Raw genomic sequence first — 25,638 nt, 5'->3', positions numbered from 1 at the left:
AGCGTGGTTAAGTATTTGCACACTTAAAGGCGATGAAATCCGACAGAATTTTCTTTCAAGAAACGCATGTCAAAGCCACCCAGCAGAGGAAACTGAGGGCTAACTGGATCTCACAGGTCTATCATTCTCCTTTCACATCTAAGGCTAGAGGCGTGGCCATCCTTTTCTGTAAGAATATACCTTTCCGTTTTCAGTCATCCATAATTGATCCAAATGGCAGGTTTTTAATTCTAACTGGATATATAAATGTACTCCCCGTAACACTGGTCAATGTCTATGGGCCAAATACAGATGACCCCGCCTTTAATGATTGGAGGTGACTTTAATTGTTATCTTGACCCATATCTGGACAGACTATCCTCAGCTCCTCCCCCCAGTATTGTGGCTGTTAAAACTCTCAATAATTTGATGACGTCAAAGAAGGTGGTAGACATTTGGCGACTGAAACATCCATCTGATCGTGATTATTCTTTTTATTCTAATGTACACAAGTCTTATACACGGATTGACTATTTTCTAGTCGACTCTAGACTGATCTCCAATACTGACAATGTCAAATAACACAATATAATAATATCAGACCATAGTCCGGTTGAGTTGAACCTCCGAATGTCCCTCCCTAGCCAAGCCTATACCTGGCGTTTCAATCCCCTCTTACTCCAAGACCAACCATTTAAAAAATACATAACAACTAATATCTCTCAGTTTCTGGAGGTCAATGACAACAGGGAGGTGAGTGAATCAACATTGTGGGAAACACTTATATGACTCAACATTGTGGGAAAGCTTATATTAGAGGCTACATTATTTCTTATGAAGCTACATTGAAAAGGGCTAGGAGAAAGAGATTGGAGGAGATAGATGGAGAATTGCTGGTTGCTGGACAGGTTTATAAAAAGTCTTTGCTTGAATCAGATCATAAGAATATACATAAATTGAAATTTGTACAATTCCATCCTGGGGGAACGGATTGGTAAAACACTTCTCAAACTTTAACAGAGACACTTTGAGTTTGGCGACAAACCACAAAAGTTATTGGCAAGACAGTTAAAGGGAGAACAAGCGAAACGAGCCATCTATAAAATTAAATCCAAATCTGGCCTTATGCTTACTGACTTAAAGGATATCAACAATCTATTTCAGGAGTTTTACTCAGATATTTACACATCCAAATCGACAGCTACACAGGAAGACTTAGATCGTTTCTTTGGACCACTTCAACTCCCACAATTGGATGCTGCCTTCAGGGACAATTTGGACTTCGATTTCTCTTCATCTGAGGTACAGGAGGCAATAAAAGCATTCCCTTCTGGAAAGGCAGCCGGACCGGATGGGTTTGGACCAGAGTTTTACAAGGCTTTTCAAAATACTCTAACACCTATATTAATGAGAATGATTTGCGATACTTTTAAAAACAGGAGGCTCCCAGCCTCATTGACTGAAGCAAACATTTGTGTCCTATTAAAAAAAGAGAAAGATGAAACAGATCCTGGTAACTACAGGCCAATTGCCCTGCTAAATTGTGATTTGAAAATAATATCAAAAGTATTGGCAAAAAGGCTGGGCAACCATATAGCAACCATAATCCACCCAGACCAAACAGGTTTTGTTCCAGGCAGGTACTCTTTTTGTAATGTCCGCAAAATTTTAAATGTTATGTACGCTGTTCATGACAAAGATGATAATCCTGCTATACTTTCTTTAGATGCGCACAAGGCGTTTGACATGATAGAGTGGCCCTATCTAATTGATACTCTCAGGAAGTTTGGATTTGGAGATATATTCAAAGAATGGGTCAAATATTATATAATGATCCAAAATCCTTCATCCTTACAAATAGGGACAGATCCAAACCGTTCTCTTTGCAATGTGGTGTTCGCCAAGGGGACCCATTGTCCCCCTTGCTATTTAACTTAGCGCTGGAGCCCCTGGCGATTGGAATTAGAGGACATCAAGACATTAAAGGTATTAAACTGGGAGGTATTGAGACCCGTGTGACCCTCTATGCTGATGACCTTCTCGTCTGTCTCGGCGACCCGGCATCCTCCATTCCCATCCTTCTTGAATCTATAAACTCCTTCGGGAAGATTTCTGGTTACACTATGAATTGGAAAAAGAGCGAATTTATGCCTTTGGTGGGTAAACTCACCAAATTTTTTTGGGAAAAACTGCCTTTCCGTGTAGTGAAGGATTGTTTCATATACCTTGGCCTTAAGCTCACAAGAGATCCAAAACATATTTTTAAATGTAACTTCACGGAATTAATAGAAAAACTCAAAGAAAATATTGAGTCCTAGAGAATATTGCCCTTATCAATGATAGGATGGGTAAACGCAATTAAAATGGTAAGATTGCCTAGGCTTCTATATCTTTTCCAGAACCTGCCCATATATTTAAATGCATCCTTTTTTAAGAAGCTCGATTCTATCATAGTCCCTTTCCTATGGGGATACAAATCACAAAGGATATCCAAGCCTCACCTACAGAAGGCCACTAAAAAGGGTGGTCTCAGTTTACCAATTCTGAAACACTACTACTGGGCAGCTAACTCCAGAGCTCTTACTTACTGGAATTGCAGCAGTGAAGAGGCCTGGGTTCGATTCCCGGTCAGGGAATTAAACTATTGAAAACTGTCAATTGGAACCAGATTGGGGTACATAGGAGAGCATCATGTTGATAATGAATCAGGTGGAGAATGTTGCACAATCCTTATCAGTTCAGTTAAACAGGCTGGTCCTTAGTCATCCTGTGAAGGACTGATGATTACTGTAAGTCATAGACCTATCCTGCTGTTGTATGAGAAATTAGGTCCCTGGAAGTTGAGGTGTAGAAGTTTTGTGAGCTGAATGGGGAGAGAACACGACAGTATATTGAAGCTTGATGAAAGTCCATGTCTTAAACAGGCTCCTCTTTTACATGATGGTTATATCAGTTCGACAAAGATGGCCACTTTCACTCCTTGCATCAAACAATATGTCTTCTCGTTAGTACTTCTTTAAGTCATTTGATTGTGTTGCTTCAACTCCTGTTCCTTTTTATGACCATAAATTCCTATAAAGGTGCCTTACAAATCAAGAAAAATGTCCCTGATGGTCTAGTGGCTAGGATTTGGCGTTTTAACCGCCGCGGCCCGGGTTCGATTCTCCGTCAGGGAACTAAACTATTAAACTCTCAATAAGTGCCAAATTTGTGTTCATAGACTTTCCAATCCTGCTGATGTAAGATAAATTGGGTCCCTGGACGTTCAGTTGTAGATCTTTTGTGAGCTGAATGGGTAGAGAACAACAACAGTGTATTTTAGCTTGATGCAGGTCCATGTCTTAAACAGGGTCCTCTTTTACATGGTGTGTATATCAGGTCGAAAAGGTTGTTTTTCACTCCCTGCTTCAAACAATCTGTCTTCTCGTTAGTACTTCTTTAAGTCATTAGATGGTGGTACTTCAACTCCTGGTTATTTTAAAGCCGTTAGAGTCCTGACCAGGTACATTTCGAACATGTCCCTGATGGTCTAGTGGCTAGGATTCGGCGCTCTCACCGCCGCGGCCCGGGTTCGATTCCCGGTCAGGGAATTAAGCTATTGAAAACTCAATTGGAATCAAATTTGGGTACATAGGAGAGCATCATGTTGATAATGAATCAGGTGGAGAATGTTACACAATCCTTATCAGTTCAGTTAAACAGGCTGGTCCTTAGTCATCCTGTGAAGGACTGATGATTGCTGTAAGTCATAGACCTATCCTGCTGTTGTATGAGAAATTAGGTCCCTGGAAGTTCAGGTGTAGAAGCTTTGTGAGCTGAATGGGGAGAGAACACGACAGTAAATTGAAGCTTGATGAAAGTCCATGTCTTAAACAGGCTCCTCTTTTACATGATGGTTATATCAGGTCGACAAAGATGGCCACTTTCACTCCCTGCATCAAACAATATGTCTTCTCGTTAGTACTTCTTTAAGTCATTTGATTGTGTTACTTTAACTCCTGTTCCTTTTTATGACCATAAATTCCTGAAAAGGTGCCTTCCAAAACAGGAAAAATGTCCCTGATGGTCTAGTGGCTAGGATTCGGCGTTTTCACCGCCGCTGCCCGGGTTCGATTCCCGGTCAGGGAAGTAAACTATTAAACTCTCAATAAGTGCCAAATTTGTGTTCATAGACTTGCCAATCCTGCTGATGTAAGATAAATTGGGTCCCTGGAAGTTAAGGTGTAGATCTTTTGTGAGCTGAATGGGGAGAGAACACGACAGTGTATTTTAGCTTGATGCAGGTCCATGTCTTAAACAGGCTCCTCTTTTTCATGGTGTGTATATCAGGTCGACAAAGATGGTGTCTTTCACTCCCTGCTTCAAACAATCTGTCTTCTCGTTAGTACTTCTTTAAGTCATTAGATGGTGGTACTTCAACTCCTGGTTATTTTAAAGACGTGAGAGTCCTGACCAGGTACATTTCGAACATGTCCCTGATGGTCTAGTGGCTAGGATTCGGTGCTTTCACCGCCGCGGCCCGGGTTCGATTCCCGGTCAGGGAATTAAGCTATTGAAAACTCAATTGGAATCAAATTTGGCTACATAGGAGAGCATCATGTTGATAATGAATCAGGTGGAGAATGTTACACAATCCTTATCAGTTCAGTTAAACAGGCTGGTCCTTAGTCATCCTGTGAAGGACTGATGATTGCTGTAAGTCACAGACCTTTCCTGCTGTTGTATGAGAAATTAGGTCCCTGGAAGTTGAGGTGTAGAAGTTTTGTGAGCTGAATGGGGAGAGAACACGACAGTGCATTGAAGCTTGATGAAAGTCCATGTCTTAAACAGGCTCCTCTTTTACATGATGGTTATATCAGTTCGACAAAGATGGCCACTTTCTCTCCTTGCATCAAACAATATGTCTTCTCGTTAGTACTTCTTTAAGTCATTTGATTGTGTTACTTTAACTCCTGTTCCTTTTTATGACCATAAATTCCTGAAAAGGTGCCTTCCAAAACAGGAAAAATGTCCCTGATGGTCTAGTGGCTAGGATTCGGCGTTTTCACCGCCGCGGCCCGGGTTCGATTCCCGGTCAGGGAACTAAACTATTAAACTCTCAATAAGTGCCAAATTTGTGTTCATAGACTTGCCAATCCTGCTGATGTAAGATAAATTGGGTCCCTGGAAGTTCAGTTGTAGATCTTTTGTGAGCTGAATGGGGAGAGAACACGACAGTGTATTTTAGCTTGATGCAGGTCCATGTCTTAAACAGGCTCCTCTTTTACATGGTGTGTATATCAGGTCGAAAAGGTTGTTTTTCACTCCCTGCTTCAAACAATCTGTCTTCTCGTTAGTACTTCTTTAAGTCATTAGATGGTGGTACTTCAACTCCTGGTTATTTTAAAGCTGTTAGAGTCCTGACCAGGTACATTTCGAACATGTCCCTGATGGTCTAGTGGCTAGGATTCGGCGCTCTCACCGCCGCGGCCCGGGTTCGATCCCCGGTCAGGGAATTAAGCTATTGAAAACTCAATTGGAATCAAATTTGGGTACATAGGAGAGCATCATGTTGATAATTACGGTAAGCGTGCTGCGTCATTTCCTGTTTTCTTGCCACTGGTGGTGGTCGCTCTGCGAATTAGCTCCGCTGCTAAACACAACTGTTTCCCTGTAGCACTACGGCTAAAATCACCGGTCTGTAGTTAAACACTCGCACATACCAACCCTTATTCTATCGTGCTTAGTGATTCTGTGTTCTGTCTGAGCTCACCTTCGTAGCTATATAGCAGCGATGTCTTCTCTCTCTCCCTGTTGCTCTACTGCTCTCTCTTGCTCCGAGTGTCTAATGTTTACCTACTCCTCTGCCTCCCTTAACAGTAGTGGTACATGTAATAAATGTAGTGTGTTGATAGCGATGGAGGCGAGGCTTAGCGACTTAGAAGCTCGGCTCAGCAGCTTAGAAACTCCGTTAGCTGTAGTTAGCCAGCTCCCGCTAGCCGCGGAGCCACCTAGCTTAGCACGTAGCTTAGCCTTAACGAGCAGTCCCCAGACTAGTCCCGTGCAGCCGGGAGCCCAGGGCAGATGGGTGACGTTCCAGAGGGGGCATAGTGCTAGACTTAGAAAGCCCACGATTAAAGAGCCACCAGCTCACGTTTCAAATAGATTCTCTCCACTCAGCGAGGCACCCGCTGATAAACAAACTCTGATTATTGGCGACTCGGTTCTGAGAAACGTCAGGTTAGCGACACCAGCGACCATAGTTAATTGTATCCCAGGGGCCAGAGCCGGCGACATCGAATCTAAACTTAAGTTAATGGCTAAATCTAAAAAAGGTAAATACAATAAAATCGTAATTCACGTCGGCAGCAACGACTCCCGGCTTCGTATGTCGGAGGTCACTAAATTGAATGTTGAGTCGGTGTGTGCTTTTGCTAAAACGATGTCGGACACAGTAGTTTTCTCTGGCCCGCTCCCTAATACAACAGGTGATGACATGTTTAGCCGCATGTTGTCTTTTAACCGCTGGCTTTCGAGGTGGTGTCCTGTAAACGGCGTGGGCTTTATAGATAATTGGCTAACTTTTTTGAGAAAACCTGGTCTTGTTAGGAGAGACGGCGTTCATCCCACTTGGGATGGAGCAGCTCTCTTATCTAGGAATATTACTAAGTCTATAACATGACAACCCATAGTTGGGACCAGGAAGCAGAGCTGCAGTGCTAAACACTTCTCTGCGCTCCCTCTGGATCAGTCACAAAACCCCATAGAGATTGTGTCTGTTCACCGTCCGATTAAATTATTGAAATTAAACAATAATAGAGCGAGAACGCCACACAAAAATTTAATACAAATTAAAACAACCTCTGAAACAATACAGGAAACCCAGACTTTTAAATGTGGTCTTTTAAACATTAGATCACTGGAAAAAAAGGCTCTTTTAGTTAATGAAATAGTCTCTGATTACAACATAGATTTATTGTCCCTCACTGAGACGTGGCTGCATCCTGATGATTATGTCAGTCTAAATGAATCTACTCCCCCCAGTCATATCAATTCACAGGTTCCTAGAGAAATTGGGCGAGGAGGTGGAGTTGCTGCTATTTTTAACTCCAGTCTATCAATTAATCCTAAACCTAAACTCAGCTACAAGTCATTTGAATGTCTGGTTCTTAGTCTTCCACGCCAATCCAGGAACCACCAACAGCCAATCATATTTGCCATAGTTTACCGTGCTCCCAGGGCTTATACTGAATTTTTAAAGGAATTCCCTGAGTTTTTATCAAACTTAGTCCTAAAGACCGATAAAATTATTATTGTTGGTGACTTTAATATTCATGTTGATAATAATAAAGATTGCCTTAGCGTAGCATTTATTTCAATACTAGACTCTATTGGTTTCAGTCAGTGTGTGCACAAACCTACTCATTGTGGTAACCACACACTTGACCTTGTATTATCGTACGGTGTCGCAATTGAAAATTTAACAGTACTTCCGCGCAATCCAGTTCTATCAGACCATAATTTAATAACCTTTGATTTTTCAATAACTGAATATATGCCACTAATAAAAAATTCATTTTCTAGATGTCTACCTGATAGTGCTGTAGCTAAATTTAAGGAAATAATCCCAATTACATTTAAACCCGTATTAGCAGTAGATATAAACAACAAATTCTTTAAAACCCTGAGCTCCATTGAGATCGACCACCTCGTCGATAGCTCTGCAGACTCATTACGATTAACATTAGACTCAATAGCGCCTCTAAAAAAGAAAAATGTCAAACATAGTAAATTAGCTCCGTGGTATAATTCCCAGACAAATGAGTTAAAACAATTATCAAGAAAACTAGAAAGGAAGTGGCGCTCCAGCAACAATGTTGAAAACCTCATAGACTGGAAGAATAGTGTTAAAGAATATAAAAAGGCTCTCCACAAAGTAAGAGCCGCCTACTATTCAAAACTAATAGAAGAGAATAAAAATAACCCCAGGTTTCTCTTCTGCACTGTAGCCAGGCTGACAGAGAGTCACACCTCCACCGAACCCAGTATTCCTCCATCCCTAAATAGCAATATCTTTATGACCTTTTTTAATGATAAAATTCAAACTATTAGAAATAAAATCAACCATCTCCTGCCCTCAATTGGCACTAATACCCTCCCAACAACAGAGATCTCAGAAACGGCTGAGAATCCTACCCATTACTTAGACAGCTTCTCTCTGATCACCCGTGATCAGTTTACCAAATTAATCTCAGGTTCTAAACCAACAACCTGTATCTTAGATCCCATTCCTACCAACTTACTTAAAGACATTCTGCCCCTAATTGATAGTTCGTTACTTAACATTATCAATCTGTCATTATCATCAGGTTATGTACCACAGTCTTTTAAAATAGCTGTCATCAAACCCCTACTCAAAAAACCCACCCTAGACCCAGAGGTTTTAGCCAATTACAGACCAATATCTAACCTCTCCTTCATTTCTAAAATCTTAGAAAAAGTGGTAGCCAATCAGCTGTGTGAGTTTCTCCAGGAAAATAATATATATGAAGACTTTCAATCGGGGTTTAGAGCCAATCACAGTACAGAGACAGCCTTGGCAAAAGTCACTAATGACCTTTTAATAGCCTCAGATCAGGGACTTGTGTCTGTCCTCGTTCTGTTAGATCTCAGTGCAGCATTCGACACAATTGACCATCAAATTTTATTACAAAGACTAAAACAGTTAATTAACATTAATGGAACCGCCCTTAACTGGTTTAAATCGTATTTTTCTGATCGCTCCCAATTTGTGCAAATTAATGATGAGTCATCTGTGCGCACCAAAGTTAATCATGGTGTTCCACAGGGCTCTGTGCTCGGCCCAATTTTATTCTCATTATATATGCTTCCACTAGGAAACATTATCAGGACACACTCGGTAAATTTCCACTGCTATGCGGATGACACCCAGTTATATTTGTCAATAAAACCTGAACAAAGTAATCAATTAACTAAACTTCGAACATGTCTCAAGGACATAAAAACCTGGATGACCCGCAATTTTCTCTTATTAAACTCAGACAAAACAGAGGTTATAATACTTGGCCCCAAACACCTTAGAGATGCATTATCTAATGATATAGCTGCGCTAGACGACATTGCCCTTGCTTCCAATGAAACAGTCAGGAACTTGGGAGTGATCTTCGATCCTGATTTATCCTTTAATAGTCACTTAAAACAAATTTCTAGGACCGCTTTTTTCCACTTGCGTAATATTTCAAAAATTAGACATGTCCTTTCACAAAAAGATGCAGAAAAACTAGTCCACGCCTTTGTTACATCGAGACTGGACTATTGTAATTCATTATTATCAGGCTCCAGCAGGAAGTCGTTAAAGACTCTACAGCTTGTCCAAAATGCTGCAGCACGTGTCCTGACGAGAACAAAGAGAAGAGAGCACATTTCTCCAATATTAGCATCGCTACACTGGCTTCCAGTTAAATCTAGAATAGAATTTAAAATTCTCCTCCTCACCTTCAAGGCCCTTAATAATATAGCGCCTTTATACCTTAAAGAGCTGTTAATACCTTATAAACCCACTAGAGCACTCCGCTCCCAGAATTCAAGCCTACTTGTCGTCCCTAAATTCTCTAAAAGTAGAGTAGGAGCCAGAGCTTTTAGCCATCAAGCCCCTCGGCTGTGGAATAATCTACCACTTTCAGTTCGGGAGGCAGTCACCATCTGTTCGTTTAAAAGTAGGCTCAAAACCTTCCTTTTTGATAAAGCTTATAGTTAGAGCTAATTAGTGCGCCAGAACGTTACTTGGTCTATTTTATGACACATGACACACGGAGCTTCTCTTTCCAGCTTCTCCTTCCTCTTCTCCATCCCTATCCCCCTTCCCCGGAATCCCTTTGCTTTATCACCCGCAGATCCAGGGCCTCTGTGGCCGCACCATGGATTACGGTTTGTGGATCGCGCACCGGGGGTCGCGGTGTTGGATCCAGTGTGGCGGATTCTGAGTCATGTGGGCTGATCGTGGTGCTGGTGGCGGACCCTGTGTCGCGTTGGCATTGGGCACGGGCGGTGGACCAGGACCGCAGTGGTGGCTTGTGATGGGTCCTCCTGGTGGGCGGCGGTGGACGGTGACTGAGGACTGAAGTGGCGTCCGGTCTGGATGGTGGATCGTGGTCTAGATGGTTGCTGAGCATGGACTGTGCTTCATCAATGCTGCTAGAGACTTTGATTATTGATGATGTTCTCCTGCACGTGGCATCTATTGCACTTCTGTCCGTCCTGGGAGAGGGATCCCTCACATGTGGCTCTCTCTGAGGTTTCTACATATTTTTACCCTGTTAAAAGGGTTTTTTGTAGTTTTTCCTTACTCTTGCTGAGGGTTAAGGACAGAGGATGTCACACCCTGTTAAAGCCCTATGAGATGAATTGTAATTTGTGAATATGGGCTATACAAATAAAATTTGATTGATTGATGATTGATAATGAATCAGGTGGAGAATGTTACACAATCCTTATCAGTTCAGTTAAACAGGCTGGTCCTTAGTCATCCTGTGAAGGACTGATGATTGCTGTCAGTAATAGACCTATCCTGCTGTTGTATGAGAAATTAGGTCCCTGGAAGTTGAGGTGTAGAAGTTTTGTGAGCTGAATGGGGAGAGAACACGACAATGCATTGAAGCTTGATGAAAGTCCATGTCTTAAACAGGCTCCTCTTTTACATGATGGTTATATCAGTTCGACAAAGATGGCCACTTTCACCCCTTGCATCAAACAATATGTCTTCTCGTTAGTACTTCTTTAAGTCATTTGATTGTGTTACTTTAACTCCTGTTCCTTTTTATGACCATAAATTCCTGAAAAGGTGCCTTCCAAAACAGGAAAAATGTCCCTTATGGTCTAGTGGCTAGGATTCGGCGTTTTCACAGCCGCTGCCCGGGTTCGATTCCCGGTCAGGGAAGTAAACTATTAAACTCTCAATAAGTGCCAAATTTGTGTTCATAGACTTGCCAATCCTGCTGATGTAAGATAAATTGGGTCCCTGGAAGTTAAGGTGTAGATCTTTTGTGAGCTGAATGGGGAGAGAACACGACAGTGTATTTTAGCTTGATGCAGGTCCATGTCTTAAACAGGCTCCTCTTTTACATGGTGTGTATATCAGGTCGAAAAGGTTGTTTTTCACTCCCTGCTTCAAACAATCTGTCTTCTCGTTAGTACTTCTTTAAGTCATTAGATGGTGGTACTTCAACTCCTGGTTATTTTAAAGCCGTTAGAGTCCTGACCAGGTACATTTCGAACATGTCCCTGATGGTCTAGTGGCTAGGATTCGGCACTCTCACCGCCGCGGCCCGGGTTCGATCCCCGGTCAGGGAATTAAGCTATTGAAAACTCAATTGGAATCAAATTTGGGTACATAGGAGAGCATCATGTTGATAATGAATCAGGTGGAGAATGTTACACAATCCTTATCAGTTCAGTTAAACAGGCTGGTCCTTAGTCATCCTGTGAAGGACTGATGATTGCTGTAAGTAATAGACCTATCCTGCTGTTGTATGAGAAATTAGGTCCCTGGAAGTTGAGGTGTAGAAGTTTTGTGAGCTGAATGGGGAGAGAACACGACAATGCATTGAAGCTTGATGAAAGTCCATGTCTTAAACAGGCTCCTCTTTTACATGATGGTTATATCAGTTCGACAAAGATGGCCACTTTCACCCCTTGCATCAAACAATATGTCTTCTCGTTAGTACTTCTTTAAGTCATTTGATTGTGTCACTTTAACTCCTGTTCCTTTTTATGACCATAAATTCCTGAAAAGGTGCCTTCCAAAACAGGAAAAATGTCCCTGATGGTCTAGTGGCTAGGATTCGGCGTTTTCACCGGCGCTGCCCGGGTTCGATTCCCGGTCAGGGAAGTAAACTATTAAACTCTCAATAAGTGCCAAATTTGTGTTCATAGACTTGCCAATCCTGCTGATGTAAGATAAATTGGGTCCCTGGAAGTTAAGGTGTAGATCTTTTGTGAGCTGAATGGGGAGAGAACACGACAGTGTATTTTAGCTTGATGCAGGTCCATGTCTTAAACAGGCTCCTCTTTTACATGGTGTGTATATCAGGTCGAAAAGGTTGTTTTTCACTCCCTGCTTCAAACAATCTGTCTTCTCGTTAGTACTTCTTTAAGTCATTAGATGGTGGTACTTCAACTCCTGGTTATTTTAAAGCTGTTAGAGTCCTGACCAGGTACATTTCGAACATGTCCCTGATGGTCTAGTGGCTAGGATTCGGCGCTCTCACCGCCGCGGCCCGGGTTCGATCCCCGGTCAGGGAATTAAGCTATTGAAAACTCAATTGGAATCAAATTTGGGTACATAGGAGAGCATCATGTTGATAATGAATCAGGTGGAGAATGTTACACAATCCTTATCAGTTCAGTTAAACAGGCTGGTCCTTAGTCATCCTGTGAAGGACTGATGATTGCTGTAAGTAATAGACCTATCCTGCTGTTGTATGAGAAATTAGGTCCCTGGAAGTTGAGGTGTAGAAGTTTTGTGAGCTGAATGGGGAGAGAACACGACAATGCATTGAAGCTTGATGAAAGTCCATGTCTTAAACAGGCTCCTCTTTTACATGATGGTTATATCAGTTCGACAAAGATGGCCACTTTCACCCCTTGCATCAAACAATATGTCTTCTCGTTAGTACTTCTTTAAGTCATTTGATTGTGTTACTTTAACTCCTGTTCCTTTTTATGACCATAAATTCCTGAAAAGGTGCCTTCCAAAACAGGAAAAATGTCCCTGATGGTCTAGTGGCTAGGATTCGGCGTTTTCACCGCCGCTGCCCGGGTTCGATTCCCGGTCCGGGAAGTAAACTATTAAACTCTCAATAAGTGCCAAATTTGTGTTCATAGACTTGCCAATCCTGCTGATGTAAGATAAATTGGGTCCCTGGAAGTTAAGGTGTAGATCTTTTGTGAGCTGAATGGGGAGAGAACACGACAGTGTATTTTAGCTTGATGCAGGTCCATGTCTTAAACAGGCTCCTCTTTTTCATGGTGTGTATATCAGGTCGACAAAGATGGTGTCTTTCACTCCCTGCTTCAAACAATCTGTCTTCTCGTTAGTACTTCTTTAAGTCATTAGATGGTGGTACTTCAACTCCTGGTTATTTTAAAGACGTGAGAGTCCTGACCAGGTACATTTCGAACATGTCCCTGATGGTCTAGTGGCTAGGATTCGGCGCTTTCACCGCCGCGGCCCGGGTTCGATTCCCGGTCAGGGAATTAAGCTATTGAAAACTCAATTGGAATCAAATTTGGCTACATAGGAGAGCATCATGTTGATAATGAATCAGGTGGAGAATGTTACACAATCCTTATCAGTTCAGTTAAACAGGCTGGTCCTTAGTCATCCTGTGAAGGACTGATGATTGCTGTAAGTCACAGACCTTTCCTGCTGTTGTATGAGAAATTAGGTCCCTGGAAGTTGAGGTGTAGAAGTTTTGTGAGCTGAATGGGGAGAGAACACGACAGTGCATTGAAGCTTGATGAAAGTCCATGTCTTAAACAGGCTCCTCTTTTACATGATGGTTATATCAGTTCGACAAAGATGGCCACTTTCTCTCCTTGCATCAAACAATATGTCTTCTCGTTAGTACTTCTTTAAGTCATTTGATTGTGTTACTTTAACTCCTGTTCCTTTTTATGACCATAAATTCCTGAAAAGGTGCCTTCCAAAACAGGAAAAATGTCCCTGATGGTCTAGTGGCTAGGATTCGGCGTTTTCACCGCCGAGGCCCGGGTTCGATTCCCGGTCAGGGAACTAAACTATTAAACTCTCAATAAGTGCCAAATTTGTGTTCATAGACTTGCCAATCCTGCTGATGTAAGATAAATTGGGTCCCTGGAAGTTAAGGTGTAGATGTTTGGAAGCTGAAAGGGGAGAGAACAACAACAGTGTATTTTAGCTTGATGCAGGTCCATGTCTTAAACAGGCTCCTCTTTTACATGGTGTGTATATCAGGTCGAAAAGGTTGTTTTTCACTCCCTGCTTCAAACAATCTGTCTTCTCGTTAGTACTTCTTTAAGTCATTAGATGGTGGTACTTCAACTCCTGGTTATTTTAAAGCCGTTAGAGTCCTGACCAGGTACATTACAAACATGTCCCTGATGGTCTAGTGGCTAGGATTCGGCGCTCTCACCGCCGCGGCCCGGGTTCGATTCCCGGTCAGGGAATTAAGCTATTGAAAACTCAATTTGAATCAAATTTGGGTACATAGGAGAGCATCATGTTGATAATGAATCAGGTGGAGAATGTTACACAATCCTTATCAGTTCAGTTAAACAGGCTGGTCCTTAGTCATCCTGTGAAGGACTGATGATTACTGTAAGTCATAGACCTATCCTGCTGTTGTATGAGAAATTAGGTCCCTGGAAGTTCAGGTGTAGAAGCTTTGTGAGCTGAATGGGGAGAGAACACGACAGTAAATTGAAGCTTGATGAAAGTCCATGTCTTAAACAGGCTCCTCTTTTACATGATGGTTATATCAGGTCGACAAAGATGGCCACTTTCACTCCCTGCATCAAACAATATGTCTTCTCGTTAGTACTTCTTTAAGTCATTTGATTGTGTTACTTTAACTCCTGTTCCTTTTTATGACCATAAATTCCTGAAAAGGTGCCTTCCAAAACAGGAAAAATGTCCCTGATGGTCTAGTGGCTAGGATTCGGCGTTTTCACCGCCGCGGCCCGGGTTCGATTCCCGGTCAGGGAACTAAACTATTAAACTCTCAATAAGTGCCAAATTTGTGTTCATAGACTTGCCAATCCTGCTGATGTAAGATAAATTGGGTCCCTGGAAGTTAAGGTGTAGATGTTTGGAAGCTGAAAGGGGAGAGAACAACAACAGTGTATTTTAGCTTGATGCAGGTCCATGTCTTAAACAGGCTCCTCTTTTACATGGTGTGTATATCAGGTCGAAAAGGTTGTTTTTCACTCCCTGCTTCAAACAATCTGTCTTCTCGTTAGTACTTCTTTAAGTCATTAGATGGTGGTACTTCAACTCCTGGTTATTTTAAAGCCGTTAGAGTCCTGACCAGGTACATTACAAACATGTCCCTGATGGTCTAGTGGCTAGGATTCGGCGCTCTCACCGCCGCGGCCCGGGTTCGATTCCCGGTCAGGGAATTAAGCTATTGAAAACTCAATTGGAATCAAATTTGGGTACATAGGAGAGCATCATGTTGATAATGAATCAGGTGGAGAATGTTACACAATCCTTATCAGTTAGTTAAACAGGCTGGTCCTTAGTCATCCTGTGAAGGACTGATGATTACTGTAAGTCATAGACCTATCCTGCTGTTGTATGAGAAATTAGGTCCCTGGAAGTTCAGGTGTAGAAGCTTTGTGAGCTGAATGGGGAGAGAACACGACAGTAAATTGAAGCTTGATGAAAGTCCATGTCTTAAACAGGCTCCTCTTTTACATGATGGTTATATCAGTTCGACAAAGATGGCCACTTTCTCTCCTTGCATCAAACAATATGTCTTCTCGTTAGTACTTCTTTAAGTCATTTGATTGTGTTACTTTAACTCCTGTTCCTTTTTATGACCATAAATTCCTGAAAAGGTGCCTTCCAAAACAGGAAAAATGTCCCTGATGGTCTAGTGGCTAGGATTCGGCGTTTTCACCGCCGCGGCCCGGGTTCGATTCCCGGTCAGGGAACTAAACTATTAAACTCTCAATAAGTGCCAAATTTGTGTTCATAGACTTGCCAATCCTGCTGATGTAAGATAAATTGGCTCCCTGGAAGTTCAGTTGTAGATCTTTTGTGAGCTGAATGGGGAGAGAACACGACAGTGTATTTTAGCTTGATGCAGGTCCATGTCTTAAACAGGCTCCTCTTTTACATGGTGTGTATATCAGGTCGACAAAGATGGTGTCTTTCACTCCCTGCTTCAAACAATCTGTCTTCTCGTTAGTACTTCTTTAAGTCATTAGATGGTGGTACTTCAACTCCTGGTTATTTTAAAGCCGTGAGAGTCCTGACCAGGTACATATCGAACATGTCCCTGATGGTCTAGTGGCTAGGATTCGGCGCTCTCACCGCCGCGGCCCGGGTTCGATTCCCGGTCAGGGAATTAAGCTATTGAAAACTCAATTGGAATCAAATTTGGGTACATAGGAGAGCATCATGTTGATAATGAATCAGGTGGAGAATGTTACACAATCCTTATCAGTTCAGTTAAACAGGCTGGTCCTTAGTCATCCTGTGAAGGACTGATGATTGCTGTAAGTAATAGACCTATCCTGCTGTTGTATGAGAAATTAGGTCCCTGGAAGTTGAGGTGTAGAAGTTTTGTGAGCTGAATGGGGAGAGAACACGACAATGCATTGAAGCTTGATGAAAGTCCATGTCTTAAACAGGCTCCTCTTTTACATGATGGTTATATCAGTTCGACAAAGATGGCCACTTTCACCCCTTGCATCAAACAATATGTCTTCTCGTTAGTACTTCTTTAAGTCATTTGATTGTGTTACTTTAACTCCTGTTCCTTTTTATGACCATAAATTCCTGAAAAGGTGCCTTCCAAAACAGGAAAAATGTCCCTGATGGTCTAGTGGCTAGGATTCGGCGTTTTCACCGCCGCGGCCCGGGTTTGATTCCCGGTCAGGGAACTAAACTATTAAACTCTCAATAAGTGCCAAATTTGTGTTCATAGACTTGCCAATCCTGCTGATGTAAGATAAATTGGGTCCCTGGAAGTTCAGTTGTAGATCTTTTGTGAGCTGAATGGGGAGAGAACACGACAGTGTATTTTAGCTTGATGCAGGTCCATGTCTTAAACAGGCTCCTCTTTTACATGGTGTGTATATCAGGTCGACAAAGATGGTGTCTTTCACTCCCTGCTTCAAACAATCTGTCTTCTCGTTAGTACTTCTTTAAGTCATTAGATGGTGATACTTCAACTCCTGTTCATTTTTAAGCCGTGAGAGTCCTGACCAGGTACATTTCGAACATGTCCCTGATGGTCTAGTGGCTAGGATTCGGCGCTCTCACCGCCGCGGCCTGGGTTCGATTCCCGGTCAGGGAATTAAGCTATTGAAAACTCAATTGGAATCAAATTTGGGTACATAGGAGAGCATCATGTTGATAATGAATCAGGTGGAGAATGTTACACAATCCTTATCAGTTCAGTTAAACAGGCTGGTCCTTAGTCATCCTGTGAAGGACTGATGATTGCTGTAAGTCATAGACCTATCCTGCTGTTGTATGAGAAATTAGGTCCCTGGAAGTTGAGGTGTAGGAGTTTTGTGAGCTGAATGGGGAGAGAACACGACAGTGCATTGAAGCTTGATGAAAGTCCATGTCTTAAACAGGCTCCTCTTTTACATGATGGTTATATCAGGTCGACAAAGATGGCCACTTTCACTCCCTGCATCAAACAATATTTCTTCTCGTTAGTACTTCTTTAAGTCATTTGATTGTGTTACTTAAACTCCTGTTCCTTTTTATGACCATAAATTCCTGAAAAGGTGCCTTCCAAAACAGGAAAAATGTCCCTGATGGTCTAGTGGCTAGGATTCAGCGTTTTCACCGCCGCGGCCCGGGTTCGATTCCCAGTCAGGGAACTAAACTATTAAACTCTCAATAAGTGCCAAATTTGTGTTCATAGACTTGCCAATCCTGCTGATGTAAGATAAATTGGGTCCCTGGAAGTTCAGGTGTAGATGTTTGGAAGCTGAATGGGGAGAGAACACAACAGTGTATTTTAGCTTGATGCAGGTCCCTGTCTTAAACAGGCTCCTCTTTTACATGTTGTGTATATCAGGTCGACAAAGATGGTGTCTTTCACTCCCTGCTTCAAACAATCTGTCTTTTCGTTTGTACTTCTTTAAATCATTAGATTGTGATACTTCAACTCCTGTTCATTTTAAAGCCGTGAGAGTCCTGACCAGGTACATTTCGAACATGTCCCTGATGGTCTAGTGGCTAGGATTCGGCGCTCTCACCGTCGCGGCCCGGGTTCGATTCCCGGTCAGGGAATTAAGCTATTGAAAACTCAATTGGAATCAAATTTGGGTACATAGGAGAGCATCATGTTGATAATGAATCAGGTGGAGAATGTTACACAATCCTTATCAGTTCAGTTAAACAGGCTGGTCCTTAGTCATCCTGTGAAGGACTGATGTTTACTGTAAGTCATAGACCTATCCTGCTGTTGTATGAGAAATTAGGTCCCTGGAAGTTCAGGTGTAGAAGTTTTGTGAGCTGAATGGGGAGAGAACACGACAGTTAATTGAAGCTTGATGAAAGTCCATGTCTTAAACAGGCTCCTCTTTTACATGATGGTTATATCAGTTCGACAAAGATGGCCAATTTCACTCCTTGCATCAAACAATATGTCTTCTCGTTAGTACTTCTTTAAGTCATTTGATTGTGTTACTTTAACTCCTGTTCCTTTTTATGACCATAAATTCCTGAAAAGGTGCCTTCCAAAACAGGAAAAATGTCCCTGATGGTCTAGTGGCTAGGATTCGGCGTTTTCACCGCCGCGGCCCGGGTTCGATTCCCGGTCAGGGAACTAAACTATTAAACTCTCAATAAGTTCCAAATTTATGTTCATAGACTTGCCAATCCTGCTGATGTAAGATAAATTGGGTCCCTGGAAGTTCAGTTGTAGATCTTTTGTGAGCTGAATGGGGAGAGAACACGACAGTGTATTTTAGCTTGATGCAGGTCCATGTCTTAAACAGGCTCCTCTTTTACATGGTGTGTATATCAGGTCGACAAAGATGGTGTCTTTCACTCCCTGCTTCAAACAATCTGTCTTCTCGTTAGTACTTCTTTAAGTCATAAGATGGTGGTACTTCAACTCCTGGTTATTTTAAAGCCGTGAGAGTCCTGACCAGGTACATATCGAACATGTCCCTGATGGTCTAGTGGCTAGGATTCGGCGTTTTCACCGCCGCGGCCCGGGTTCAATTCCCGGACAGGGAACTAAACTATTAAACTCTCAATAAGTGCCAAATTTGTGTTCATAGACTTGCCAATCCTGCTGATGTAAGACAAATTGGGTCCCTGGAAGTTCAGGTGTAGATGTTTTGTAAGCTGAATGGGGAGAGAACACAACAGTGTATTTTAGCTTGATGCAGGTCCCTGTCTTAAACAGGCTCCTCTTTTACATGGTGTGTATATCAGGTCGAAAAGTTTGTTTTTCACTCCCTGCTTCAAACAATCTGTTTTCTCGTTAGTACTTCTTTAAGTCATTAGATGGTGGTACTTCAACTCCTGGTTATTTTAAAGCCGTTAGAGTCCTGACCAGGTACATTTCGAACATGTCCCTGATGGTCTAGTGGCTAGGATTCGGCGCTCTCACCGCCGCGGCCCGGGTTAGATTCCCGGTCAGGGAATTAAGCTATTGAAAACTCAATTGGAATCAAATTTGGGTACATAGGAGAGCATCATGTTGATAATGAATCAGGTGGAGAATGTTACACAATCCTTATCAGTTCAGTTAAACAGGCTGGTCCTTAGTCATCCTGTGAAGGACTGATGATTACTGTAAGTCATAGACCTATCCTGCTGTTGTATGAGAAATTAGGTCCCTGGAAGTTCAGGTGTAGAAGTTTTGTGAGCTGAATGGGGAGAGAACACGACAGTAAATTGAAGCTTGATGAAAGTCCATGTCTTAAACAGGCTCCTCTTTTACATGATGGCTATATCAGGTCGACAAAGATGGCCACTTTCACTCCCTGCATCAAACAATATGTCTTCTCGTTAGTACTTCTTTAAGTCATTTGATTGTGTTACTTTAACTCCTGTTCCTTTTTATGACCATAAATTCCTGAAAAGGTGCCTTCCAAAACAGGAAAAATGTCCCTGATGGTCTAGTGGCTAGGATTTGGCGTTTTCACCGCCGCGGCCCGGGTTCGATTCCCGGTCAGGGAACTAAACTATTAAACTCTCAATAAGTGCCAAATTTATGTTCATAGACTTGCCAATCCTGCTGATGTAAGATAAATTGGGTCCCTGGAAGTTCAGTTGTAGATCTTTTGTGAGCTGAATGGGGAGAGAACACAACAGTGTATTTTAGCTTGATGCAGGTCCCTGTCTTAAACAGGCTCCTCTTTTACATGTTGTGTATATCAGGTCGACAAAGATGGTGTCTTTCACTCCCTGCTTCAAACAATCTGTCTTCTCGTTAGTACTTCTTTAAGTCATTAGATGGTGATACTTCAACTCCTGTTAATTTTTAAGCCGTGAGAGTCCTGACCAGGTACATTTCGAACATGTCCCTGATGGTCTAGTGGCTAGGATTCGGCGCTCTCACCGCCGCGGCCTGGGTTCGATTCCCGGTCAGGGAATTAAGCTATTGAAAACTCAATTGGAATCACATTTGGGTACATAGGAGAGCATCATGTTGATAATGAATCAGGTGGAGAATGTTACACAATCCTTATCAGTTCAGTTAAACAGGCTGGTCCTTAGTCATCCTGTGAAGGACTGATGATTGCTGTAAGTCATAGACCTATCCTGCTGTTGTATGAGAAATTAGCTCCCTGGAAGTTGAGGTGTAGGAGTTTTGTGAGCTGAATGGGGAGAGAACACGACAGTTAATTGAAGCTTGATGAAAGTCCATGTCTTAAACAGGCTCCTCTTTTACATGATGGTTATATCAGGTCGACAAAGATGGCCACTTTCACTCCCTGCATCAGACAATATTTCTTCTCGTTAGTACTTCTTTAAGTCATTTGATTGTGTTACTTTAACTCCTGTTCCTTTTTATGACCATAAATTCCTGAAAAGGTGCCTTCCAAAACAGGAAAAATGTCCCTGATGGTCTAGTGGATAGGATTCGGTGTTTTCACAGCCGCGGCACGGGTTCGATTCCCGGTCAGGGAACTAAACTATTAAACTCTCAATAAGTGCCAAATTTGTGTTCATAGACTTGCCAATCCTGCTGATGTAAGATAAATTGGGTCCCTGGAAGTTAAGGTGTAGATGTTTGGAAGCTGAATGGGGAGAGAACAACAACAGTGTATTTTAGCTTGATGCAGGTCCATGTCTTAAACAGGCTCCTCTTTTACATGGTGTGTATATCAGGTCGAAAAGGTTGTTTTTCACTCCCTGCTTCAAACAATCTGTCTTCTCGTTAGTACTTCTTTAAGTCATTAGATGGTGGTACTTCAACTCCTGGTTATTTTAAAGCCGTGAGAGTCCTGACCAGGTACATTTCGAACATGTCCCTGATGGTCTAGTGGCTAGGATTCGGCGCTCTCACCGCCGCGGCCCGGGTTCGATTCCCGGTCAGGGAATTAAGCTATTGAAAACTCAATTGGAATCAAATTTGGGTACATAGGAGAGCATCATGTTGATAATGAATCAGGTGGAGAATGTTACACAATCCTTATCAGTTCAGTTAAACAGGCTGGTCCTTAGTCATCCTGTGAAGGACTGATGATTACTGTAAGTCATAGACCTATCCTGCTGTTGTATGAGAAATTAGGTCCCTGGAAGTTCAGGTGTAGAAGTTTTGTGAGCTGAATGGGGAGAGAACACGACAGTTAATTGAAGCTTGATGAAAGTCCATGTCTTAAACAGGCTCCTCTTTTACATGATGGTTATATCAGTTCGACAAAGATGGCCAATTTCACTCCTTGCATCAAACAATATGTCTTCTCGTTAGTACTTCTTTAAGTCATTTGATTGTGTTACTTTAACTCCTGTTCCTTTTTATGACCATAAATTCCTGAAAAGGTGCCTTCCAAAACAGGAAAAATGTCCCTGATGGTCTAGTGGCTAGGATTCGGCGTTTTCACCGCCGCGGCCCGGGTTCGATTCCCGGTCAGGGAACTAAACTATTAAACTCTCAATGAGTGCCAAATTTATGTTCATAGACTTGCCAATCCTGCTGATGTAAGATAAATTGGGTCCCTGGAAGTTCAGTTGTAGATCTTTTGTGAGCTGAATGGGGAGAGAACACGACAGTGTATTTTAGCTTGATGCAGGTCCATGTCTTAAACAGGCTCCTCTTTTACATGGTGTGTATATCAGGTCGACAAAGATGGTGTCTTTCACTCCCTGCTTCAAACAATCTGTCTTCTCGTTAGTACTTCTTTAAGTCATTAGATGGTGGTACTTCAACTCCTGGTTATTTTAAAGCCGTGAGAGTCCTGACCAGGTACATATCGAACATGTCCCTGATGGTCTAGTGGCTAGGATTCGGCGTTTTCACCGCCGCGGCCCGGGTTCGATTCCCGGTCAGGGAACTAAACTATTAAACTCTCAATAAGTGCCAAATTTGTGTTCATAGACTTGCCAATCCTGCTGATGTAAGACAAATTGGGTCCCTGGAAGTTCAGGTGTAGATGTTTTGTAAGCTGAATGGGGAGAGAACACAACAGTGTATTTTAGCTTGATGCAGGTCCCTGTCTTAAACAGGCTCCTCTTTTACATGGTGTGTATATCAGGTCGAAAAGGTTGTTTTTCACTCCCTGCTTCAAACAATCTGTTTTCTCGTTAGTACTTCTTTAAGTCATTAGATGGTGGTACTTCAACTCCTGGTTATTTTAAAGCCGTTAGAGTCCTGACCAGGTACATTTCGAACATGTCCCTGATGGTCTAGTGGCTAGGATTCGGCGCTCTCACCGCCGCGGCCCGGGTTCGATTCCCGGTCAGGGAATTAAGCTATTGAAAACTCAATTGGAATCAAATTTGGGTACATAGGAGAGCATCATGTTGATAATGAATCAGGTGGAGAATGTTACACAATCCTTATCAGTTCAGTTAAACAGGCTGGTCCTTAGTCATCCTGTGAAGGACTGATGATTACTGTAAGTCATAGACCTATCCTGCTGTTGTATGAGAAATTAGGTCCCTGGAAGTTCAGGTGTAGAAGTTTTGTGAGCTGAATGGGGAGAGAACACGACAGTAAATTGAAGCTTGATGAAAGTCCATGTCTTAAACAGGCTCCTCTTTTACATGATGGTTATATCAGTTCGACAAAGATGGCCACTTTCACCCCTTGCATCAAACAATATGTCTTCTCGTTAGTACTTCTTTAAGTCATTTGATTGTGTTACTTTAACTCCTGTTGCTTTTTATGACCATAAATTCCTGAAAAGGTGCCTTCCAAAACAGGAAAAATGTCCCTGATGGTCTAGTGGCTAGGATTCGGTGTTTTCACCGCCGCTGCCCGGGTTCGATTCCCGGTCAGGGAAGTAAACTATTAAACTCTCAATAAGTGCCAAATTTGTGTTCATAGACTTGCCAATCCTGCTGATGTAAGATAAATTGGATCCCTGGAAGTTAAGGTGTAGATCTTTTGTGAGCTGAATGGGGAGAGAACACGACAGTGTATTTTAGCTTGATGCAGGTCCATGTCTTAAACAGGCTCCTCTTTTACATGGTGTGTATATCAGGTCGAAAAGGTTGTTTTTCACTCCCTGCTTCAAACAATCTGTCTTCTCGTTAGTACTTCTTTAAGTCATTAGATGGTGGTACTTCAACTCCTGGTTATTTTAAAGACGTGAGAGTCCTGACCAGGTACATTTCGAACATGTCCCTGATGGTCTAGTTGCTAGGATTCGGCGCTTTCACCGCCGCGGCCCGGGTTCGATCCCCGGTCAGGGAATTAAGCTATTGAAAACTCAATTGGAATCAAATTTGGGTACATAGGACAGCATCATGTTGATAATGAATCAGGTGGAGAATGTAACACAATCCTTATCAGTTCAGTTAAACAGGCTGGTCCTTAGTCATCCTGTGAAGGACTGATGATTGCTGTAAGTCACAGACCTTTCCTGCTGTTGTATTAGAAATTAGGTCCCTGGAAGTTGAGGTGTAGAAGTTTTGTGAGCAGAATGGGGAGAGAACACGACAGTGCATTGAAGCTTGATGAAAGTCCATGTCTTAAACAGGCTCCTCTTTTACATGATGGTTATATCAGTTCGACAAAGATGGCCACTTTCTCTCCTTGCATCAAACAATATGTCTTCTCGTTAGTACTTCTTTAAGTCATTTGATTGTGTTACTTTAACTCCTGTTCCTTTTTATGACCATAAATTCCTGAAAAGGTGCCTTCCAAAACAGGAAAAATGTCCCTGATGGTCTAGTGGATAGGATTCGGTGTTTTCACAGCCGCGGCACGGGTTCGATTCCCGGTCAGGGAACTAAACTATTAAACTCTCAATAAGTGCCAAATTTGTGTTCATAGACTTGCCAATCCTGCTGATGTAAGATAAATTGGGTCCCTGGAAGTTAAGGTGTAGATGTTTTGTAAGCTGAATGGGGAGAGAACAACAACAGTGTATTTTAGCTTGATGCAGGTCCATGTCTTAAACAGGCTCCTCTTTTACATGGTGTGTATATCAGGTCGAAAAGGTTGTTTTTCACTCCCTGCTTCAAACAATCTGTCTTCTCGTTAGTACTTCTTTAAGTCATTAGATGGTGGTACTTCAACTCCTGGTTATTTTAAAGCTGTTAGAGTCCTGACCAGGTACATTTCGAACATGTCCCTGATGTTCTAGTGGCTAGGATTCGGCGCTCTCACCGCCGCGGCCCGGGTTCGATCCCCGGTCAGGGAATTAAGCTATTGAAAACTCAATTGGAATCAAATTTGGGTACATAGGAGAGTATCATGTTGATAATGAATCAGGTGGAGAATGTTACACAATCCTTATCAGTTCAGTTAAACAGGCTGGTCCTTAGTCATCCTGTGAAGGACTGATGATTGCTGTAAGTCATAGACCTATCCTGCTGTTGTATGAGAAATTAGGTCCCTGGAAGTTGAGGTGTAGAAGTTTTGTGAGCTGAATGGGGACAGAACACGACAGTGCATTGAAGCTTGATTAAAGTCCATGTCTTAAACAGGCTCCTCTTTTACATGATGGTTATATCAGTTAGACAAAGATGGCCACTTTCCCCCCTTGCATCAAACAATATGTCTTCTCGTTAGTACTTCTTTAAGTCATTTGATTGTGTTACTTAAACTCCTGTTCCTTTTTATGACCATAAATTCCTGAAAAGGTGCCTTCCAAAACAGGAAAAATGTCCCTGATGGTCTAGTGGCTAGGATTCAGCGTTTTCACCGCCGCGGCCCGGGTTCGATTCCCGTTCAGGGAACTAAACTATTAAACTCTCAATAAGTGCCAAATTTGTGTTCATAGACTTGCCAATCCTGCTGATGTAAGATAAATTGGGTCCCTGGAAGTTCAGGTGTAGATGTTTTGTAAGCTGAATGGGGAGAGAACACAACAGTGTATTTTAGCTTGATGCAGGTCCCTGTCTTAAACAGGCTCCTCTTTTACATGTTGTGTATATCAGGTCGACAAAGATGGTGTCTTTCACTCCCTGCTTCAAACAATCTGTCTTTTCGTTAGTACTTCTTTAAGTCATTAGATGGTGATACTTCAACTCCTGTTCAGTTTAAAGCCGTGAGAGTCCTGACCAGGTACATTTCGAACATGTCCCTGATGGTCTAGTGGCTAGGATTCGGCGCTCTCACCGCCGCGGCCCGGGTTCGATTCCCGGTCAGGGAATTAAGCTATTGAAAACTCAATTGGAATCAAATTTGGGTACATAGGAGAGCATCATGTTGATAATGAATCAGGTGGAGAATGTTACACAATCCTTATCAGTTCAGTTAAACAGGCTGGTCCTTAGTCATCCTGTGAAGGACTGATGAT

The 25,638-nt window shown here is 42.3% G+C and overlaps 32 non-coding genes across 32 annotated transcripts; all 32 read left to right on the top strand.

Annotated features, from left to right (window-relative positions):
• The first annotated feature begins 3,497 nt into the window (after nt 1-3,497).
• On the top strand, nt 3,498-3,569 carry trnae-cuc (transfer RNA glutamic acid (anticodon CUC)). The gene has a single exon. It is a non-coding gene; the product is annotated as a tRNA-Glu (tRNA).
• Nucleotides 3,570-4,035: 466 nt separating this feature from the next.
• On the top strand, nt 4,036-4,107 carry trnae-uuc (transfer RNA glutamic acid (anticodon UUC)). Its single transcript has one exon. It is a non-coding gene; the product is annotated as a tRNA-Glu (tRNA).
• Nucleotides 4,108-4,451: 344 nt separating this feature from the next.
• trnae-uuc (transfer RNA glutamic acid (anticodon UUC)) lies at nt 4,452-4,523 on the top strand. Its single transcript has one exon. It is a non-coding gene; the product is annotated as a tRNA-Glu (tRNA).
• A 466-nt stretch (nt 4,524-4,989) lies between these two features.
• trnae-uuc (transfer RNA glutamic acid (anticodon UUC)) lies at nt 4,990-5,061 on the top strand. The gene has a single exon. It is a non-coding gene; the product is annotated as a tRNA-Glu (tRNA).
• A 341-nt stretch (nt 5,062-5,402) lies between these two features.
• trnae-cuc (transfer RNA glutamic acid (anticodon CUC)) lies at nt 5,403-5,474 on the top strand. The gene has a single exon. It is a non-coding gene; the product is annotated as a tRNA-Glu (tRNA).
• A 5,782-nt stretch (nt 5,475-11,256) lies between these two features.
• Nucleotides 11,257-11,328, top strand: trnae-cuc (transfer RNA glutamic acid (anticodon CUC)). The gene has a single exon. It is a non-coding gene; the product is annotated as a tRNA-Glu (tRNA).
• Nucleotides 11,329-11,794: 466 nt separating this feature from the next.
• Nucleotides 11,795-11,866, top strand: trnae-uuc (transfer RNA glutamic acid (anticodon UUC)). The gene has a single exon. It is a non-coding gene; the product is annotated as a tRNA-Glu (tRNA).
• A 341-nt stretch (nt 11,867-12,207) lies between these two features.
• On the top strand, nt 12,208-12,279 carry trnae-cuc (transfer RNA glutamic acid (anticodon CUC)). The gene has a single exon. It is a non-coding gene; the product is annotated as a tRNA-Glu (tRNA).
• A 466-nt stretch (nt 12,280-12,745) lies between these two features.
• On the top strand, nt 12,746-12,817 carry trnae-uuc (transfer RNA glutamic acid (anticodon UUC)). Its single transcript has one exon. It is a non-coding gene; the product is annotated as a tRNA-Glu (tRNA).
• A 344-nt stretch (nt 12,818-13,161) lies between these two features.
• Nucleotides 13,162-13,233, top strand: trnae-uuc (transfer RNA glutamic acid (anticodon UUC)). Its single transcript has one exon. It is a non-coding gene; the product is annotated as a tRNA-Glu (tRNA).
• Nucleotides 13,234-13,699: 466 nt separating this feature from the next.
• On the top strand, nt 13,700-13,771 carry trnae-uuc (transfer RNA glutamic acid (anticodon UUC)). The gene has a single exon. It is a non-coding gene; the product is annotated as a tRNA-Glu (tRNA).
• Nucleotides 13,772-14,112: 341 nt separating this feature from the next.
• trnae-cuc (transfer RNA glutamic acid (anticodon CUC)) lies at nt 14,113-14,184 on the top strand. The gene has a single exon. It is a non-coding gene; the product is annotated as a tRNA-Glu (tRNA).
• Nucleotides 14,185-14,650: 466 nt separating this feature from the next.
• trnae-uuc (transfer RNA glutamic acid (anticodon UUC)) lies at nt 14,651-14,722 on the top strand. Its single transcript has one exon. It is a non-coding gene; the product is annotated as a tRNA-Glu (tRNA).
• A 341-nt stretch (nt 14,723-15,063) lies between these two features.
• On the top strand, nt 15,064-15,135 carry trnae-cuc (transfer RNA glutamic acid (anticodon CUC)). The gene has a single exon. It is a non-coding gene; the product is annotated as a tRNA-Glu (tRNA).
• Nucleotides 15,136-15,600: 465 nt separating this feature from the next.
• On the top strand, nt 15,601-15,672 carry trnae-uuc (transfer RNA glutamic acid (anticodon UUC)). Its single transcript has one exon. It is a non-coding gene; the product is annotated as a tRNA-Glu (tRNA).
• Nucleotides 15,673-16,016: 344 nt separating this feature from the next.
• trnae-cuc (transfer RNA glutamic acid (anticodon CUC)) lies at nt 16,017-16,088 on the top strand. Its single transcript has one exon. It is a non-coding gene; the product is annotated as a tRNA-Glu (tRNA).
• A 466-nt stretch (nt 16,089-16,554) lies between these two features.
• Nucleotides 16,555-16,626, top strand: trnae-uuc (transfer RNA glutamic acid (anticodon UUC)). Its single transcript has one exon. It is a non-coding gene; the product is annotated as a tRNA-Glu (tRNA).
• Nucleotides 16,627-16,970: 344 nt separating this feature from the next.
• On the top strand, nt 16,971-17,042 carry trnae-cuc (transfer RNA glutamic acid (anticodon CUC)). The gene has a single exon. It is a non-coding gene; the product is annotated as a tRNA-Glu (tRNA).
• Nucleotides 17,043-17,923: 881 nt separating this feature from the next.
• Nucleotides 17,924-17,995, top strand: trnae-cuc (transfer RNA glutamic acid (anticodon CUC)). The gene has a single exon. It is a non-coding gene; the product is annotated as a tRNA-Glu (tRNA).
• A 466-nt stretch (nt 17,996-18,461) lies between these two features.
• trnae-uuc (transfer RNA glutamic acid (anticodon UUC)) lies at nt 18,462-18,533 on the top strand. The gene has a single exon. It is a non-coding gene; the product is annotated as a tRNA-Glu (tRNA).
• A 344-nt stretch (nt 18,534-18,877) lies between these two features.
• Nucleotides 18,878-18,949, top strand: trnae-uuc (transfer RNA glutamic acid (anticodon UUC)). Its single transcript has one exon. It is a non-coding gene; the product is annotated as a tRNA-Glu (tRNA).
• A 341-nt stretch (nt 18,950-19,290) lies between these two features.
• On the top strand, nt 19,291-19,362 carry trnae-cuc (transfer RNA glutamic acid (anticodon CUC)). Its single transcript has one exon. It is a non-coding gene; the product is annotated as a tRNA-Glu (tRNA).
• A 466-nt stretch (nt 19,363-19,828) lies between these two features.
• On the top strand, nt 19,829-19,900 carry trnae-uuc (transfer RNA glutamic acid (anticodon UUC)). Its single transcript has one exon. It is a non-coding gene; the product is annotated as a tRNA-Glu (tRNA).
• Nucleotides 19,901-20,244: 344 nt separating this feature from the next.
• trnae-cuc (transfer RNA glutamic acid (anticodon CUC)) lies at nt 20,245-20,316 on the top strand. The gene has a single exon. It is a non-coding gene; the product is annotated as a tRNA-Glu (tRNA).
• Nucleotides 20,317-21,195: 879 nt separating this feature from the next.
• Nucleotides 21,196-21,267, top strand: trnae-cuc (transfer RNA glutamic acid (anticodon CUC)). The gene has a single exon. It is a non-coding gene; the product is annotated as a tRNA-Glu (tRNA).
• A 466-nt stretch (nt 21,268-21,733) lies between these two features.
• Nucleotides 21,734-21,805, top strand: trnae-uuc (transfer RNA glutamic acid (anticodon UUC)). The gene has a single exon. It is a non-coding gene; the product is annotated as a tRNA-Glu (tRNA).
• A 344-nt stretch (nt 21,806-22,149) lies between these two features.
• trnae-uuc (transfer RNA glutamic acid (anticodon UUC)) lies at nt 22,150-22,221 on the top strand. The gene has a single exon. It is a non-coding gene; the product is annotated as a tRNA-Glu (tRNA).
• Nucleotides 22,222-22,562: 341 nt separating this feature from the next.
• Nucleotides 22,563-22,634, top strand: trnae-cuc (transfer RNA glutamic acid (anticodon CUC)). The gene has a single exon. It is a non-coding gene; the product is annotated as a tRNA-Glu (tRNA).
• Nucleotides 22,635-23,100: 466 nt separating this feature from the next.
• On the top strand, nt 23,101-23,172 carry trnae-uuc (transfer RNA glutamic acid (anticodon UUC)). Its single transcript has one exon. It is a non-coding gene; the product is annotated as a tRNA-Glu (tRNA).
• A 341-nt stretch (nt 23,173-23,513) lies between these two features.
• On the top strand, nt 23,514-23,585 carry trnae-uuc (transfer RNA glutamic acid (anticodon UUC)). Its single transcript has one exon. It is a non-coding gene; the product is annotated as a tRNA-Glu (tRNA).
• Nucleotides 23,586-24,465: 880 nt separating this feature from the next.
• On the top strand, nt 24,466-24,537 carry trnae-cuc (transfer RNA glutamic acid (anticodon CUC)). The gene has a single exon. It is a non-coding gene; the product is annotated as a tRNA-Glu (tRNA).
• Nucleotides 24,538-25,419: 882 nt separating this feature from the next.
• trnae-cuc (transfer RNA glutamic acid (anticodon CUC)) lies at nt 25,420-25,491 on the top strand. The gene has a single exon. It is a non-coding gene; the product is annotated as a tRNA-Glu (tRNA).
• The last annotated feature ends 147 nt before the right edge of the window (nt 25,492-25,638 follow it).

Source organism: Platichthys flesus, chromosome 2, assembly GCF_949316205.1.
Source record: "Platichthys flesus chromosome 2, fPlaFle2.1, whole genome shotgun sequence".
Lineage (NCBI taxonomy): Eukaryota > Metazoa > Chordata > Actinopteri > Pleuronectiformes > Pleuronectidae > Platichthys > Platichthys flesus.
The sequence above is the reverse complement of the archived record's forward strand: the minus strand, read 5'-3'. Positions and strand labels throughout refer to the sequence as shown.